Raw genomic sequence first — 9,107 nt, 5'->3', positions numbered from 1 at the left:
ACACTACCTTTACTAGATCCTGCCTCCCTGGCTGCCTTTGCTGAGCGAAGCTGCATGTCCCTTTCCCTTTCCCTCCACTCCCGACTCACGCCCTTTGGGAAGGATGGGATTTTCTAAAGCCTGGGGTCTTAGACCCATACAGAAGAAGAAAGGGTGAGATAAAAATTGTGCTTTGAATGTGCTATTTGAGCTGGAGCTAAATTGAGGAAAAGCTTTGTCTGTGAGTTTACAAACATACAATTAAGGCTTTTATAGTTATCTAAATCCACTTTCTTTCCTTATAATTTCATGGTTAGAAGCATTACAGTTGTTTTTAGATTTTCATTATAACTGCATTATAACCACAGACGGAACCGAACAGTGTTTGTTTATTTGTGTAACAAATTATGCCCCTCGGAGAACTTTCCCGTGTAATTTGCATTGGGTGTACATTTTGCAAAAAAAGTATACATTGGTCTGTGGGCCTTCTCCTTTTCTCTCTTCTCTCCAAAGCGGCACCGACAAGAAAAGTTTGGGAAACAACATGCCCATAAGAGCATTTCGTTCAAGAGTGTATAACACGTCATTTTATGTGTGAACGACACACGTGTCTATAGACAGACCCGCAGGAAGAGAATTGTTCTAAGAGACCCGAATTCAAACTCCATGTCTTCAACATCAGCTAGGTAACTCGAAATCTGGTTACTTCATCCATCCTGTATTCCCATTTGGCTCTGGCCCCAAAGCGCACCCCAAACACGTAGTTTGTAAATTGCAGATATTTTGTGCATAAGCAGAATAACCGTTCTCTGAGTTGCTATTGACTTGGAACCAGATAATGTCTGAAATTCTCTGGCAAATTGTGAGGTGTTTTCTGAGTACCTGCTAGAGGTGACCAGAATGACAGGAAAAGGTGATATCCTTTGCATCAGGTTACAATTTGTCCAAGGTAACTTTTTTTTTTTTTTAATCTGCATGTATGGCACTTGGGTCTCAGAGTGAATAGGGAGAAAATTTCCATGTGCCCACTTGAGATGCTCTGTATGAGCAAGACTACTGTCAGCCTGGCTGACCACATAGGGTTCTTGGTAACAAAACTGAAGACTCATGATGGGGATGTATCCCTTTTTGTATTATTTTCTGGTTCTCCTCAGCAAATCAGATTTCCACTGCGACCTCATTGTGTTTGGGTGTTCAGTGATTTTGGCTATAGCTGATTTCTACCCTTAGATGTTATTTTTCTCTTTGTGATAAGGCGTGGAAATGTCTGAAGCCATGGTAAAGCTGAGTTTATTAAAAACAAATTAAACATATGTAATGTATTTACACAATTTGAATTGATCAGCAACTTGGGTGGGGGTAATTTTTTTTTAATTTTTTAATTGTTTATTTATTTTTGAGAGAGAGAGAGACAGAGAGAGAGAGTGAGTGAGCAAGCCCAAGCAGGGGAGGGGCAGAGAAAGAGGGAGACACAGAATCTGAAGCAGGCTCCAGGCTCCTAGCTGTCAGCACAGAGCCCGACGCGGGGCTCAAACCCACGAACCATGAGATGATGACCTGAGCCGACGTTGCATGCTTAACCGACTGAGCCACCCAGGCACCCTGGGTGGGGGTAATGTTTTAATTCAAAACAACATAGGAGTTCTAGATAAACTGCCAGGTCCTTATATTAAGTCTAGTAGATTCTGGACTCCTGCTGAGATAAAATAATCACAAACATGTAACAATAATGTAAATACCTTACGTCAAAATACGGCTTTTATTGTTCATATCACGCTTCCAGATAAAGCATCCACTGAGAGATGTTGTCTCTGCTACGCACCAGCTGATGACCTTGGCAATGACCTCTCAGTTCAGGACTCTTAATTCTGACTCTCAGGGTGTGTGGGAAGGGGTCATCCTTCCAGCAAAACTCCTTCTAGCTCAAAAAAATCTACGGTAACTTCTACTTTTATTTTTTCTGCTTTGCAGATTAGAAATGAGAGGAATCTTGAATTTCTTGCGACGGGATCAGATGACTTACTTGTAATTTTAAGACAAAAGTGTTAATTCCTTCCTTCCTTCAATCCACACAGGTTTCTTGGGTTCTTGCTATGTGTCGGGCACTTTTCTAATGCTGAAGTGAATAAGGCCACGGCCCTGACCTTCTACTGGGGAGTAGGGTGGGACCAGTTGGTCATACCAAGTAGGAGAGACTGAGCGTAATGAGTTAAAAAAAAAAAGTGAACAAGGTAATTTCAGGTGGTGACAAGTATTATGTAGCAAATCTTTAGGATGATGGCTGCTTTCAAGGATCCCTCAGGGGATCACATTCCTACTCAGGCCAGGGAGGGAAGAGAAGAGAGAAGACATGCAGCAACCTGCAGGAACTGTGTTCCAGGCACGAGAAGAGCAAATGCAGGCTTCCTGAGATGGAGAAGAGCTTGGCCTGTTTGAGAACTAGAACGTTCCGGAGGAAGGGGGAGGGGTATGGGCTCTGTGAGCCTCGATAGAAACTCAGACAATGACAATAATAACTGATGTTATATTCTGGGCCATCGTTCCAGTCACCCATTTTACAGACGGGGATCCTGAGGCACAGAGACTTCAAAAAGCAAAGTGTCATAAGTCGTCCCCAAGGTTCAAACCGCAGTGGATGATGCAGAATCCATGCCTGTCATTATGCTAGAGTTCAGTGAAGGGAACCCCTTGGTCAATGCAAAGATGTGTCTGTTCCCCCCCCCCCCTCACCGCCCCCAACCTCCCCATGCCCACCGATACCCTCATCACTCAGGACTAAGAACCATCTTTGTCAATCACATGCCCCCCTGCCCCGCGGTGGCCGTTTCTGCTTAGCTAGGAACAGCCACTGGAGGAGGCCTCTGCTGCCTTTGTGGGCTTGGCTCCAGCGCTGAATGGGGCAGTTACGAGATGGCTTAGAAACGGTCACTCTGTGTGTAATCAGGTCACTTCGCTGAGAAAACATTTTTGTTTTAGCTTCCTTCCTTCCCTGGGTCTCATCCAGGGAACAGTGTTTCTGACCTTCTGAGCCACAAAGGCCAGAGATAATGGGGCACAGCAGGTCGACGGAGTCAAAAGAGGGGAGCGTCCATGGCGAGGACACACACACACACACACACACACACACACACGACAACTGTTCGAGTTGCTAGCCAGGATATGACACTGCAAATACGCTTAAAAAATAAGGCTAAGAGACAGATGGAAGCTTTCCCAGTGTTTAATTCTTTTTTGATTGCTTGTGATCCCCTTTTGCTCAGAACGGCGAGGAGGAAGAAGGCATGAGGCTCCCAGCAAGTGGGAAAAATCACGTGGGTGTTTCCTCTCCTTTCTGCCCTCACAGCGGCTGGCATGGCCTCTGCGGACTGAATTTACTCTCGCTGCCTCACCAGATGTGCAGACAGCATCAAGAGACAGGGTTTCCCACTTTCTTTCCAGGCTGCTAAGAGCGAGGCAGACCTTCTCCTCTAGGGGAAAAGGAATACCTTCTACTTAATTACAGCCAGAGATGAGAAATCAAGGTGCCACAGGAAATTCAAAAGATTGGGATTTTGAATGTTGAAGTTTAAAATTAATACGTAAGTGATTTAATAAATTACTTAGGCCTCAAAATAATGAACCCTAAAAGATTTTTCAGAATCTTTTTTTTTTTTTTTTTGTCCCAACACCTAAAATAATCGTGGCTTTAATTTCTGGGAATCAGGAGAAAAATACAGAAGGAGCATCATATATTTTGTTTTGAAATGTTCCATGCTGGGGGGCCCACGGGTGGCCTGGCTGGTTAAGCATCCGACTTCCGCTCGGGCCATGATCTCATGGTTCAGGAGTTCGAGCCCCGCATCAGGCTGTCTGCTGTCAGCACAGAGCCGGCTTTGGATCCTCTGTCTCCCTCTCTCTCTACCCCTCCCCTGCTTGCGGGTGCTCTCTCTCTCCCTGTCTCTCAAAAATAAATAAACTTAAAAAGATATAAAACAAAATGTTCTGTGCTGTTATTTGGTTTTGACAGTCAAATCCCTCTTTTCTTCGTAAATTCCTAATCCCCCCCAGGATAACCATGGCGTGTGCTAAAGGGTTATGGCAATAACCAAAATGCTGTTGACTAGTAATCAGAGACAGGCTTTGTGAAGACAGGGGGATGAAGAAAATTTGGAGGTTCAGGTGGAAAAGCTACATTCTTCCTTGTCCTTCGGTCCACTGCTTCCGCTGCAGGTTTTCCCAAGTTGCTGCTGCCAGGGATGCATCCGTGTCAACACACAGGACACGGCGGAAGACGTGTACGCTCTCTCCTTTTTCTGGTAACGTCTTTGCGTCTCCTCTGGATGCTCATGTTAGTATCTCAGTTAGCCCTCAGGTGTTGGTGTGCCACTGTGAGGAGCCGACCCAAATTCAGGTTCCTGCTCTTATCAGTTGTGTGAACTTAGCCAAATTACTTGACCTCTCTGAGCCTCAGGGCTCTTATTTAAAAAGGCTGTAAGAACAGTCCCATAGGATTGTTAGAATGGGCTGAAATATTGTACGGACATGTCAGGCACCCGGCGTTTCAGATCGTGGCTATCACCGTAAACCTGGAGCATCGGGTCGACATCAGAAATAAAGGACGTCAAGGCACCCGGCAGATAGCCTAGGCTAGTGGTGGTGCTGGCCGTGGCAGCTGTGTTCCCACTCAGGTGCTAGCAAGCTTTCCGTCCTCTGTCAAAGGGCACGTCTGGCTCTGCTGGATGCTCGGCCTGACCCAGATCTTGAAGTTCGTCTTAAATGTCCCTGATGGAAGAGCAGTAGACTCAGAAGCAGAAGACATGAATTCTAATCCCATTCCCTGGGTCGCCTGTGGTGAGCCATTTCAGAACTCAGGCGTCTCCATAGGGAGTTGACATGCTCCATAACGCCTACGTGGCTTCAGAGAGGAAATTAAATGCAGTCATACGTTGTCAAAGCAATTTGCCTACTCTCATAATAATATTCATAATAATAATGCCAAATAGAGTTTCCTCTTTCCCCCCCCCCCCCCCCCGGCCCCAGCATTCTTCTTCTGCCCATTTGCTACCTTCCCAGGGTCCTCCCTGAAAATGTTTTGCTTAAACGTATTCCATATTCGAGGTTTCTTGTTCTTCCTCAGTCTCCATCCCTAATTCATGCACACAAACTCCCCCGCCCCCCTGACATGTGTACACACATGCACACACACGTGCACACACGCACACATGTGTACACGCACATACAATCTTTAGCATCTTACTCCCAATTAGTTATCTTGAAAAATATCCTCACAACATTTTCAGGGCTGTTAATGGGTTAATGTAACGCAAAACTGCTCTTAGTAGAAAATGCCAGATGAGGGTTCAGCCAACTTTTTCTGCAAAGGCCCGGTTAGTATTTTAAGCCCTATCAGCCATATGGTCTTGGTTGCAGCAACTGAACTTGGCCATTGTAGCAGAAAAGCAACTACAGATAATACAGGAATGAATGCACATGGCTGTGTTCCAATAAAACTTTATTTGCAAAAACAGATGGTGAGCTTGTTCTGCTCTGTGAGCTGTAGTGTGCAGATCTCTGCCACAGATAAAGGGATGATCTCAGACATTAAGGCAGGTTACTAGCAAAGAACTTTAGAGCAGGTGAGGGCTTTGACGCCCCTCCCTTCCACCCACCCCTGCCTAAATGTCCCCAGGATGCCGGCAGGTCTGGGTAGAGGTTCTCACCCTGGAACCCTGGAGTTTGTTGAGCCGCCGACCTGCCCGGGGTGGTTTGGAGGGTGGAAATTTACAAGTGGGCTGAGAGCCGTCTTTCTGCCAAGGACTGATTCAGAGTTCAGGGATTAAGCCTCTGGTGTGGGGATTAAACTGCAATTTCACAGGCACAGACCTTACTGGCACCAGACGCTGGGCCAGGTCTGGTATAGCACGTGCTGGGGCCCCGAGAAGGTCCTCAGCCCGGTTGTGGGCGTAAAAGTAAAGAAAGAAATCGGGGGTCTGAGTTTTCTGCTTTTCCTGTTTTTGCCGAATCTGAGATGAGAACATACGTTGGAAACAACCAAGGCGCATGATGGAATTTATCCCCAAGGCCAGGAGTGAGTAAACTACGGCGGGTTAAGTTCTCAGTAGGGATGCAGAGAAGCGTGGGCACAGGACTCACATTCCATCCTTGTGCTTTGTTCTGCTGGCTCCACAGTGCTGCTTCCTGTGGGTCTGGAAAATGACCCCCAATTTCCAGGAGCTCAGCGTGCATGTGCCAGCAGACAGGATCTATTTCAAAAGGAGCTTTTTGTTACCTATGGTCATGTCTGCACCTCCTGTTGTTGTCAGTCAGCCAGTAAACTCAGCTGTCAGGAGAGCCCTTGAAGAAGATGCCTCCGGGTCAGTGTGCCCTTTATTCAAGGGGGATACTCGAGATCCAGAGAGGCATGGAGAGGTTCAGAGTCGAACACTAATCTGAGGCAAAGCGAAGACTAGAATCCAGTCCTCTGGACTTCTAGTCCTGGGGTCCCTTCGTGAGACAGAACTACACTGTTGTCCGTGATGGTAAAGGTTAACGCGGTTACAGGTGCCAGTAGTCAATTTAAAGTCAAATCACAGAAGTCAAGGCTCTTTGCCTTTGAGAGGGAAAGAAGTTTTTGCCTCACTCTGTAGGTCCAACCTCATCAAATCGTGTAAATATCAGCTTTTGTTTACCTGCATGGAGGTTGTCTCTGCATACTCATGTATCAGTCAGGGTACGCTGAGTTATGTCGTGGTGACAAATGACCTCCAAAGCTAAGTGGCTTATAAAATCAGAGTTGTATTTCGCACTCACGCTCTGTGTCTGTGATACGTTGCTGTGTTCCCGTTCCTCATCTCCTTCCTCTAGGACTAAGGCTGACAAAGCTGCCTCTGTCCCAGGGTTGGAAAACTCTAGATCACGGGCCAAATTCAGTCTGCCATCTGCTTTTGCAAATATAAATACACGTCATTCAAACGTAGATATGGTAATTTATTTACATATTCTTTATGGCTGCTTTTGCACTATGCCAACAGAATTGAGTATTTGCGAAAGAGGCAATATGGCCCACATGGCCGCAAATCTTTACTTTCTGGCCCTTTACAGAACAAGTGGGCTGACCCCCTGGTCCATCTGAGACATTGACTGCCCCCTTGGAAGAAGAAAAAGAGACAGAGCAAACTACAGGCTCGTTCTTCAAACTTCTTCCTAAAAGTGACACACGGGCATTTCTGCTCACATCTCCTACACTCAAGTGAGACATGTGGCCACTCTTGAGTTCACCAAAGAGTGGTGGAAAATCATCCTATTTCAATGTGATTTATATTTTATTTGTACAGAAGTGGATTCTTTCACTTAAGCAGAAGAAAGATTTATGTGAAGGCTATTGGGTAATCACACGATTGAGAGGAAGGCTGGAAAACGAGGTCCCCAGAGGGAGAGAGGACAAGGCACCACAATCCCACGATAGCTGTGGCCTCTGTGAGTTGTGCCCTCTGGTGTCGCCTGCACCCCCATTACTGAGCCACTGCCTACTTCCCTGAAGCCACTGTGAGTGACTACAGTTGGACCTTAGCCTGCATGTCGCTGCCTCAAGATTCAAAACGCGGGGTGGGTACTACTTACTGATCACATTTAAGTCATGTGGCCATGTCCTAGCGGCTGAGAGGGCTGAGAAAAAGGAATATTAAGTGTTTTATTCATCGTTGGAAGTGGGAAGGAAGGGGTCCTTACTTGCGATGACTTACAAAGGAGACATTTCATCAACATGGGAAGCCTGGAAAGCCCAGGTATCATCCATTCTAATATTCAAGTGCTGGTAACTGGAGGCTGGACAGAGAGTGTGGCAGAGTTTGGCATTGCTTTGAGTTTAACCTCTTCATTGACATTTTTGCAGCCTTATCTTTCAGGATGCCTCCAGCAGGCAGCCTGGAAAGATCAGAAGAAGGTGGGGCATCTTCCTCCCTCTTGGTTGTTCAGAAGTCAGAATGACATTCATTACCTGGATTTTTCTTCTCCCCTTTCTCATCATCCATCATTCCATCTCCACAAAAGACCTCCACTATTTTATAAATTTTTTTTAATGTTTATTTATTTTTGACAGAGAGAGACAGACCATGAACAGGGGAGGGGCAGAGAGAGATAGAGACACAGAATCCAAAGCAGGCTCCAGGCTCCGAGCTGTCAGCACAGAGCCCAACGCGGGGCTTGAACTCAGACTGTGAGATCATGACCTGAGCTGAAGTCAGACACTCAACTGATGGAGCCACGCAGGTGCCCCAACCGCCACTATTTTATAAAAAATAAGTTAGAAATCTAGTCATGGCCAGCATGAGAGGGACCAGAATGTATCCGGAAATCAAAAGGAATACATTTTGTATTATTGCTCCCACTAAGTAATTCTACTGGTATGAATCATTAGGACTGGATTTTGTCTAAGCAAATTTACCCTCATGGAGTGCAAGGCAGGGGTAATTTGACAAGGCAGGGTAGGGTTTGGTTTTGAAGAGGTGAGCTCAAAAGATACAGGACCTGCCTTCAGGTGGGGGTCACTTCAACCAGGACTCATTTTCACAAAGGGCCTCCAATTTGAACCTTTGAGCTCATATCCAAATGAAATTATGTATAGTCTAAAAGATTGAACAATAACTTAAAACTTTGAATCCTATTACCAGACCTCGCTTTCTACAAGCTAATATTTCTAACCAATCTTCTACGTTGTGAGTAGCCCAATTATATAGCACCATACTTTTTGCATTAAAAAACATTAACTTGTTTGGTAAAAGTGTTTGACCTCTGCTTTTTCACTCTGTTGGGATTCCTTCCACCCCCCCCCCCCCCAGTAAACCTGGAGCCTCAGAATGTGGATGTGGCCTGGAAAATTCTTGATCTTTAATGCTTCCCCATCTGAGATGACTAAAGCAGGCAAATCTAGATTCTCTAAAAAACACGAAGTCCCAAAACAGGAAAAGCTGGTGTGAAAATCCAAGGGACCAGGATGTCTTTGAACTTTGAGTCTCTGATCTAAGGATTCAGAACTCTTATTTGTCAGGTTTGTGGTTATGTCTTGAATAATTGCCTTGGAATGGAGTAATGATCAAGGGCTTCCTGGAAGTACGAGATATACATGGGATGGCTCGTCACTGTACTCATTT

The sequence above is a fragment of the Leopardus geoffroyi genome, chromosome D4 (assembly GCF_018350155.1).
Source record: "Leopardus geoffroyi isolate Oge1 chromosome D4, O.geoffroyi_Oge1_pat1.0, whole genome shotgun sequence".
Lineage (NCBI taxonomy): Eukaryota > Metazoa > Chordata > Mammalia > Carnivora > Felidae > Leopardus > Leopardus geoffroyi.
This window is presented reverse-complemented; position numbering follows the sequence as displayed.